The sequence below is a fragment of the Quercus suber genome, unplaced genomic scaffold (genome assembly GCF_002906115.3).
Source record: "Quercus suber isolate HL8 unplaced genomic scaffold, Cork oak 2.0 scaffold_975, whole genome shotgun sequence".
Lineage (NCBI taxonomy): Eukaryota > Viridiplantae > Streptophyta > Magnoliopsida > Fagales > Fagaceae > Quercus > Quercus suber.
In genome coordinates this window covers 170,559-180,389 of record NW_027070393.1, presented here as the reverse complement: position 1 = coordinate 180,389, position 9,831 = coordinate 170,559, and positions in this window count along the sequence as shown.

Sequence of the window (9,831 nt, the reverse complement as noted above, 5' to 3'; positions counted from 1 at the left end):
TTTTTTTTTACCCTTTTTTTTCAGGCATTTTTCTGACCCTTTTTTTTTTTTTTTTTAAACTTCTCTCTCTCCTTACGTTAGAAGCCTTGCTTTAGGAACTTCTTTTTGTTAAGAGGCTTCACTTAAATCCTTAAAAAGAAATTGTTTCTCTTTGAGGAACTCTTTCCTTAAGGATTAAGTTCATGCAGGTATAAATCTAACTTTGTTTCCATAACATACTTTCATATATGTTTTAGTTTCCATGAACATGATGTTTTCTTTTGTGTTTAAATAATCATGTTTCTCGTATGTCATCATATGTTCTCTTTTGCTTTCAAAAGTTTTCACATGATTAATTGATGAACATGTCTAGATCTAGGTTGGAATCTTGGCTTAGAATTTTAGATTTGCAATTTTTCTTTGTGTTTTTTAAAAAAATTAAAATCAAATTTGCAAGTTTTCTTCATTTTTTATTATTATTAAGAGTCAGATTTGTATTTTTTTCCCTCTTTGTTTCTTTTTCAAAGTAAAACCAGATCTGAATTTATTTCGTAAAGTTTGATCTAAATTTTATTAATAAAATCTGATCTGCATTTTTTTCAAATAAAAATCTGCTCCGTTTTTAATAAAATCTGATCTGCATTTTTCAAATAAAAATCTGCTCTGTTTTTAATATAAAAAAAACTGATGTGCATTTTTCCAAATAAAAATCTGATCTGTTCTTAATAAAAATCTGATCTGCATTTTTCACATAAAAATCTGGTCTGTTTTTAATAAAAAATCTGATCTGCATTTTTTCAAATAAAAATCTGGTCTGTTTTTATTATAAAAAAAAATCTGATCTGCATTTTTCCAAATAAAAATCTGGTCTGTTTTTAATAAAAAAAAAATCTGATCTGCATTTTTTCAAATAAAAATCTGGTCTATTTTTAATAAAAAAATTTATCTGCATTTTTAAAAAATGAAAATCTGACTGTTTTTTTTAATCAAAATCAGATCTGCATCTTTCATAAAAAATTTGTGTTTTCAAAATAAAAATCTGTTTTTTTCCCACATTAAAAAATCCCAATCAGATCTGAATTTTTATTTAAAATCCATTCTTTTTTTTTCTTTTATGGAAACTCAAAATTAAATTTTTCATTAACTATTCTCATCAAAATTTTTCACACAAAATAAAAGCAGATCTAAGGTTCTTGAATAAAAGTTTAACCCTAGATCTAGGATTTGACATAGCATCTGTTGCATAACACTTCATACTTTGAATATGGGTATTTAATAGTCATTTAGAGTCTAGAAGACTAGACTTCCTCTGGACGGAATAGTACCTAACACCTTCCTATTCCGTAACCCAGCCCCCCAACTTAGGTTTTTGGATAGTAGACTAGTGTTTTATCTTTTGTTTTGGTAGATTGTAAGTGGGATCAAAACTTTGTAATTTTTACATAGATTGTATTAGGAGCAAAGCCTTGTAAAGTTATTCTACCAAGATGTAATTGTATGATCAATTAACGAATGTGAGGTATTTTTGGATATGTAATTGTATTTTATTTTATTTATTTATTTTTTGTATAAAAAGTAAGTGGCGACTCCACACAATTACCCAAAAGAGAGGTGCCCTAAGCACCCAAATCTCTTTTTGAGAGCACCCCTCAAAGAAGCATCTCTCACACTCAGCTACAGAACTTAACAACCACTTGTAATTTGAACTCACAAATGTTCTAGCTTTCAATCCCACAGATAGTGAAATTTGAACCTCCTTGACCATTCATTGAGCTGAACTCCCAATGCACTTGCAATCACATTGAAAGCACACAATAAACAAAACCACAAATTCAATTTTGATGAAGCATTTCGAATTCAAGAACAAAAACCACAACAGTTCAAAATCTTCCAAGCGAATAACAGAGTATGGCCAAAATTTAAGTCTAAAAAAAACAAACTGATCATAAATAAGTTTTTAAAACAACAAAATTGAGAAAAAAAAAAAAAAAAACCCTAATCAGAGGGAGAATTGAAAAACTGAGTCAAGAATCTGTTTAGTTGCCTAGAAAATAACAGGAAAATCAACCGCCAAGAACTATGAGAGAGCGAGAGCAAGAGAGAGGGAGCGATTGAATTTTGTTTGCTTGCCTAGAAAATAACAGGAAAATTGTCCGCCAAGATCTATGAGAGAACAAGAGCGAGAGTGAGAGTGAGATATAAAGGGAGAGAGAGGAGTGATTGGATTTTGTTTGGTTGCCTAGAAAATAACAGGGGAGAGAGAGAGAGAGAGAGAGAGAGAGAGAGAGAGAGAAGAGAGAGAGAGAGAGAGAGAGCAATTGTAGGATAAAAACATTTATTAGTAAAATACCTATATAAGCTCTGTGTTTTTATTTTGAACATTTATAACCTGTTGATTAGAATATTTATTAATTTTTTTTTAAACATTCATCCAACTATTGATATAAATTATCCCTATTTAATCAGTTGGCATGTGAAATTTACTTCAATTATTTTCCACTTATTTCAACAGATATGCCAATTGTGGAAATACATATGTGAATTTCTCACCACTTATTTCAATAGTTATGCTAACTGCGGAAATACATAGATTTTCAACAGTTGAAAAAGCTCATGTTTGTTGTAGTGACTTCTAGTTAGTGCTCTCAATTCAATGGGGGTTGAACAAGAACAACATGAGCCGCAAAACAGTCAAAGAGCCGGAGAAACATCATACAAGAAGAGAAACCTACTGTGATGAAAAAAGCCAATGAACTCTCACAATTGTGCAACAACCCAGTTTGTGTAATATCTTATGGGCCTGATGGGAACGTCGACACATGGCCTGAAAGTCAAGAAGATGTGGTAGAAAATAGAAATACTTGACAATTACAAAAACCACAGTGGAAATACATAAAAAAGAGAAAATTCTTTTTGTGAACGAGGAAATGAATAATAATAAGGGAAGAAGAGAAATATGAATATGAAGAAGAAGGTAAAAAAAAAAAAAAAAAAAAAAAAAAAAAGGGGTCAGAAAAATGCCTGAAAAAAGAGGGTAAAAAAAAAAATAAAATCCTGAATGTTGGAGGCCCCCCTTATTTATAGAGGTATTAGTTGCTTAGAAAATAAGTTAGGTTTGCTTAAAAATTAAGTCCAATCAGCTTAAAAAATAAGCAAAAAACTTATGGGAAAACTCCTAAAAAAAAGGAGATTTGGATAAGAGTAAGCTGATTTTTTAGATCAAAACAAGTTTCAGTATTTTAATCACATTTTTTTACTCAAATTTCAGATTAAGCTGAAATTTTGACAGGGAAATTCAATTCTCTACGTGTCAGAAATAGCCTATTCTTAATTTTGAGTTCTATTATGCCAAAAGTGCCTTGGAACGTGAATTTGAAATCTGCTACTTGATTAGCACGATTTTGAAGTGTTTTCCAACTCTAAAACTGTATTTGAACAAATTTAAGAATTATTTTCATGATAAACTTCATTCCAAAGTGATAATTAGGACTTTTAAAATAATTATTTTGAATATAATTATCCCAAAAGCCTAATTATCTACCGTCTTTATATATGATTAGCTTATTTGTTTTAATCCCATGCAGCAAATCTCATTTTAAGAAAAATACTTAACCAATCACAAAAATTCATTTAATTAATTTTAATCACTAACCAACCAAAATTAATTTCAATTAATCACACGTGATCAGTTTCACCCCAATCAATGCATGTAGACCGTGAAAACTTGATCTCATGATATCTTTCAATCTGAGGGTTCGATTTGGGAATCAGGCATACCATCGTGGCCATTATAATCTGAAGATCATTTTTATGATATGCAATGAATGAATTAATGCATGTAATGCAACTATGATTTTTTCGGGTATATGAATGGTCATTCTAGCCATCTTCCAAGATTAAATTTTGGGTGCAAAATTGAGTATCTACATTGAGCTTCATGCTTAATTTAGTTCTAATTTTTATTTTGTTAGTTTTTTATTTTTGACCAAATTTGTGATGAATCTGGGTAGCTGTGACCTCACCACTATGAATTATTATTGTCTTGCATATGGTTTTAGAATAAATTCTTTTGCAGTGGACACTAAGCATGCCTTTTTTGATGTGATAGGATATTCAATCACCCATAATTTTAAAAGGGCTATTAGTGACAATAATACTAACCAATTAATTCACTCTGTCTGTATCAAGTGGATTTATGCATATGAGGCAGCACTTTATTGCATTGTCACTTTACACTCCATCTGAAGTAGATTTGCATATCACTAGACATAATCAGATTTTCAACTTGGAAAGGCTTGTCAAAAAGGGTTATGATGGAGATATGCTATGTGTATTGCAGATATATGTTGGACCATTTGTTTTTTGAATGTTCATTTGCATGTAGAATTTGGTCTTAGCTACTGCATTTGTGTGGTGTGAACCAAGATACGTTCACCTGGGCTGAAGTTCTTAATAATTCCCCTTAACTAATCTGCAGAAAAGAGGGTTCAAATCCTCTCTTTGTAAACTAGTTTTGGCTGCATCAATGTATCATGTTTGGATTCAGCGAAATGCTACAGTGGTTAATGGAAGAATCTTGTTGGAGGAGGCTTTAATGCAACAGATCAAAGATTATGTGAGGTTGTGTGCAGGTAGTTACAAAGCAGTGACCAATTCACATTGTTATATGGTTTTATGTAGTAAGTGGAACATTTCTTTCTCTGTTTTGAGTGCTAGAACAGGTTAAGGATTGGTGTATGACTTCTGACCCTGTGCTGTTGGAGTCTCTCAGGTTTCCCCTACTAAGAATTGTTGTTTATACTTCTAGTTTGATTTGTTGATCAATAATATCACTTATTCATTACAAAAACTAAGGGTGGAAACATAATCAAGGTGAAAAATGAACTTATTAGTTTGTAGTGCACTTATTAGTTATTAGGGGTCGTCAAGACCCCTAGTAAAAACCATTGAACTTTACTTAAAAATCTTAAATTTTTATATCGGGTTGTTGTTTTTGTTCTGAAAATGGTGTCTTAGTTAAAAAAAAAAAATTTATGTAGGTTTGTGTTTGTTTGGGGATTTTTGAGGTTTGAGTTTGTATACTTGATATGGGGTTGTGTTTTTGTGTGGATTTTTAAGGTGGGAAGTTGGTGTATCAGACCACTAAGAAGAGGGCAAGTAGACCCAAGTGCCTTGTCAGTTGTCAGTGGCAAGAGAATCCAAAGGGTATGTAGTATCTATATATTTGTGTTTTGGCGTATTGGGTCTTTTGCTAAATCTGAAAATGTTTTTTTGATTTGTAGTTATAATTTGTGATTGTAATTTTGCTATATGTGGATCTGTAACTTGTGTTGTGGTGGCTGTGATAATATATTAGTGCATTGTTGTTATTGTGGTCCTTGTTTCTTGTTTGAATTGTCCGAGTATAGGAACCTAATTTGTTTATTAATGTAATTACTCTTACTTATCCCAAAAATGGCTGAATTGTTATTTACTGCCATTGAGGTTGACTTTCTTGACCAATGGAAATGCTAGTTTAAACTTGAAATTGAGTCTTGTTAATTGGGTTGAGAGCTTGCTAGCACAAGTACTCAAAAACCATGGCTCCATTTGAGCTAGCTCAATCTGATAGTTCTTCCTAACTTTACCAATTAGGTTAGATTGTTAATCATTTAGCATTCATAAATTTATTCATTTGCTATTGAATTTGATGATGACATTAGAATTGTAAATAGATTGGTCCAACTCAACTACGCAGTAGTGTAGCTTGTTGGTTAACTACATAAGGATGGGATTAATTTATGTGTAGTAGATAAGTGCATGGAAAGAGTTTGGACACCATTACAGGAACCCAAACATATTTCGGATTCCAATGGAGTTTCTTAAGTTGGCCTAGAACCACTTCTGTTCTACTAAGAGTGCATACTTGCAACCACCACATACCCTTGGTCGATAGTCACTCCACAAGTATAAGTATTTGTGGGATGTGGAGGGCAAGGGCCAAAGTTCAAGTCTTCAGGAGAAAGCTTCACATACATATTCACTTAGATTATATTAAAGTAGAATTTCTATATTGTATCAAAAAAAGAGAGTATAGTTGCAATTTTCGGCACTTTGAAATGTCTTGTCTACAAAGAATGCATGCTAGAGTTTACATTGCTTTTTTTAATTTTTTTAGCCATTTAGTATTTTAGTTTTTGGGGTAAATTCAATGTTTACATGTGTCGTGTAAGGGAAGAGAAGTGTTGGGACTTGTTAATGGAAGTGAATAGAGGCAATCTAGTCCACATTGAGAAAATGTGAATAAAGTTGTTATTTTATTGATATATGAAGGAATCACATTCATATATAGAACTCCATTTCTTTGGTAATACTTAACGTAGTTGTTATTGCTTTATTATTGCTTTATTTATCTCATTTCTAACAAGGTAAACCTTAGTTCCTTCATCTTTTGTTGATTTGAATTTTGGTTAGTTAATGTTTTGATGAAATATTTGCGTGCTTATTGCCTGCAGAATCTTACAGATAAGATAGAGATCTACTGTGATGAGAAGCTCAAGGTCTTATTTGATGGTAAAAGGATAAAGTTGGATTCTTGAAAATTGGGAAACTGCATACTTTGTTAAGACAAGTAATTGCAATCTCAAATGTTTGGCTTAGGATCACTGGCCCACGCTTATACAGATAAAATCTCTTTTGACATTTCTTCTTTGTCATTTTGGATGTTATTGTGTTTAACTTTTGTTTGAGGGAACCCTCTGGGCTAGATTTGCAACTTAAAAGGTTTTTACCTGTACATGTTGTAAAAGCATTCAGAAAAATATATTAGAACATGTTGTGAAAATCATTTGAGAAATTATATTGATGGTATTAATGCAATTGTGTATGTGTTTGTATTTTGCATCAATTTATTAAATTTTGATCAATGTGAAAGAGTGCATCCAAATTTATTTATTTATTTTTTTTTTTTAACTTATAAACTGTTGAAACTAATCTCAAGATACCGTTTATCAGCGGCTAAATGCATGTGGATAAAAGTAATAAGCAAAATTACTTCGATGTTTATTAACCGTCGATAAATGTAACATTTTTTTCAATGGTTGCATAGGCCGTAGAAAAGTATTCTTGACAAATCTTGACAGTTATTTTAATAGTCAAAAATACTTTTTTCGACCGTTGAAAATTACCAAATTTCTTGTAGTGAGTCTAGAACTAGAAGGTAAGAAACTTGACGTTGAATTGAAAGGCTATTCTATCAAATATTTTGAGAATCAATGGTATGGGGCTTTATGTTAGTTTTCCATTCTATATATATAGCCAGTGAGATAAATCCCAATCCCCCTTGAATTGTATAATGAAAAAAAAATCGATATATGACAAGTTGTGATTAATAGAATATAGAGTGGTACATAAAAAGTGGAACAGATGATTTGTATTTGTATAATTGTTTTGCAAATTCTCTTTTTCTAATTGAAATAGAAATAGAGTCCTCACCTGAAAGAAAATTAATTTTTATTATTCTAAAAATAGATATACAGTAAAGATTAATTTCTATTAAATAAATAAATAAATAACACACAGAAAGACAGACATTAGTTGGTTGGCCTCTCAAAAAAAAAATTGAATTGGATTCCGATTGGTTGAAGATTGGTGAGGACACTTTCGGCATAACAACAAAAGGCCCATAGTTTGTTTATGTGATCCATGAAATTCAGCCCAAGATGCTAACTATGCAGCTCACCCAAACCGCAAAGCTGATTCAAGTCTATAGCTCATACAAATAAATAAATAAATAAATAAATAAATCAACAGACCATAAATTTGGGCCTGACAGTCAATTTAAACTAGGCCCACGAAGTCAACCCAAAAGGGCCATTAACAATGCCACGAAACCAGCGCCAACGCCCATTTACATAGGCTTTAGAAGTAAGGCCTAGTTTACTTAATTAATAAAATCTTTTATTTAAATAAAATATTTAGAATTTGATCTTCACCTATACCAAAAATTAATTAATGTCTTATCTAATAATAAAGAACTCTTGTCCCTTGTAAAAAAAAAAAAAAAAAGAGCTCTTGTCAAATTGAAGATTAAAATTCTCTAAAAAAAATAAATAAAACAACATTGGCAGCAGAATCTCAAATGCCAAAATAAATGAAGTCGGCTAATCATGGCCCACAAAAATTAGCAACAATAATAAGTTAGGTCAAGACTTAGTGTGCGTTTGGGACAAGCTGAAAATTTTAGCTTATTTTTGTTACTATTTATAGATCTCATTGTACTTTTTGGTACTATTTATAGATCTCACGGTATTATTCAACTAACTTTTACCTTTATTTAAAATACTTTCAGCAAAAAGTTTTTAATTTCAGCTAAATAAGTTGTTCTCTAACGTACACTTAATTAGAGTACTACTTCTTCCTCTCACTACGTGGACCAAACCCACACAAAGTAAACAAAGGAAGAATATAAGGGGTAGTGGGTTGGAGTTATAAGCTCAAAACTATGGGAGTCAAATTTTATAAGCTCTAAACAAGAAACTACAACACACAAATACACTTTAGGGTTTGTTTGGTTGAAGGGATGAAAAAGTGGAAAAATAGAAAATAGAGAATTTCTTCATGGTGTTTGTTTTGGGAGGTAGAAAATTAGAGGAATAGAAATCTCTTTTTATTTTGTTGAAAAGAAAAATAAAATAATGGAAAATGTAGTTTGTATAAATTTACTTTCATGCCCCTATTAGATTTTTTTTTTTAAGTTACAAGTTATATATATATATATATAGATGCTGCACAGAATTAGTAGGCTGAATGTTCCGGGTTTCAATGAAACAATGATTTTCTTGGAAAACCTGAAAGGAAGAACACAGTTATCAAAAGGTGACCAGGGTGGACTGGCCAAGTGCCTTCCGATGATTAAATTAGTCTCTCTCTGAAAAATAGAGTTCCAACTTTTAAGGAGTCAATTTTAGAAAAACTTACTTTAATTTGATGTAGGTGAGTCCTTATATAGAGGGCCTTGGAGCGGTTATTCGCTTGGTAACTTCCCCAAAATTTGTGGGAATTAGTAAGTTCAGACATAACCTCCACAACGGTTATAGGAGTTATAGCCTCTAATCTTATTCACTACAACTATTGTTGGAAGTTAGGTGTTTATGAGGAAGTTGCGGCAATAAAGAAGGGCTTTATTCTTATTTCAAAGCACCGTGTGGTCTGAATCTTCAACATATGTGAGTAAAATCTCTTATGGAGAAATTTCTAAGTGTTACACGATCATCCATGGGAATTTTCCCTGTGTACGACCTCTGACCCTTGGCTCCTGGACGACCACTATGGACAAGCTAGTGATAATTTTTCTACTTCATCATTGTTGACGGCCATTTTGGAAGACAAATAAGAAAGATGCCCAACAACATAGGCAGAAACGAAGTTGGCAAAAAGATAGAAAAAAGAACCATTAAACTCAAGCGGCAGGAATAATGGATCACAAGTCTATAAAATAAATAAATGGGTTTTGAGGAAGCAAATGGGCTCAAAGGAGCCAAGAAATGGAAAAATAGCAAATAGCAAACCTATGGGCAGTGTATGATGTAGAAAAGTGAGAATGGACCACGATAGACCTAAAGCAATGCAAGCAAAGAGAGTAAGAGGTTGATGGCAGGCCCACGAATTCCAAGGATGAATATAAGGTAATTGGGCTGAGGAAACCCAATGAAATTGTTAAAAACCCATGGAAACACAGAGTTAGAAAAAGGGCCGAGAAAGCCCAAGAAAAGCAAATGGGCCAAGGATGCCCAAGAGAAAAATAAAAGGGATATAGAAGCCCATAAGTAAGAAAACTCATGGCCATATTAAGCCACTAGGGAAAGAATAAAT